General features: G+C 53.5%; 1 protein-coding gene across 1 annotated transcript in view; it reads right to left on the bottom strand.

The window, feature by feature from the left end:
- NFX1 (nuclear transcription factor, X-box binding 1) overlaps positions 1-749 on the bottom strand; it is an 86,885-nt gene that overhangs the window by 27,868 nt on the left and 58,268 nt on the right. The gene's annotated exons all lie outside the window — the stretch shown is intronic.

Below are 749 nucleotides of genomic sequence, written 5' to 3'. Positions count from 1 at the left end.
TTTTTTTGAGATGGAGTCTCACTCTGTTGCCCAGGCTGAAGTGCAGTAGCACGATCTTGGCTCACTGCAAACTCTGCCTCCCTGATTCAAGCAATTCTCCTGTCTCAGCCTCCCGAGTAGCTGAGATTACAGGTACCTGCCACAATGCCTGGCTAACTTTTGTATTTTTAGTAGAAACAGGGTTTCACCATGTTGGCCAGGGTGGTCTCGAACTCCTGACCTCAAGTGACCTGCCCACCTCGGCCTTTCAAAGTGCTAGGATTACAGGCACAAGCCACTGTGCCTGGCCTCTATTTTCTTTTTTGAGACAGAGTATTGGTCTGTCACTAGGCTGGAGTGCAGTGGTGCAATCTCAGCTTACTGCAACCTCCGCCCCGCGGGTTCAAGCGATTCTCCTGCCTCAGCCTCCTGAGTAGCTGGGACCACAGGCACATACCAACACGCCTGGCTAATTTTTGTATTTTTAGTAGAGACGGGGTTTTACCATGTTGGGCAGGATGATCTCGAACTCTTGACCTCATGATCTGCCCCCCTTGGTCTCCCAAAGTGCTGGGATTACAGGCATGAGCCACTGCGCCTGGCCCTGGCCTCTATTTACTTTTTTTTTTTTGAGACGGAGTCTCGCTCTGTCGCCCAGGCTGGAGTGCAGCGGCCGGACCTCAGCTCATTGCAAGCTCCGCCTCCTGGGTTCACGCCATTCTCCTGCCTCAGCCTCCCGAGTAGCTGGGACTACAGGCGCCCGCAACCTC

The sequence above is a fragment of the Colobus angolensis genome, unplaced genomic scaffold (genome assembly GCF_000951035.1).
Source record: "Colobus angolensis palliatus isolate OR3802 unplaced genomic scaffold, Cang.pa_1.0 Scaffold690, whole genome shotgun sequence".
Lineage (NCBI taxonomy): Eukaryota > Metazoa > Chordata > Mammalia > Primates > Cercopithecidae > Colobus > Colobus angolensis.
This window is presented reverse-complemented; position numbering and strand designations above follow the sequence as displayed.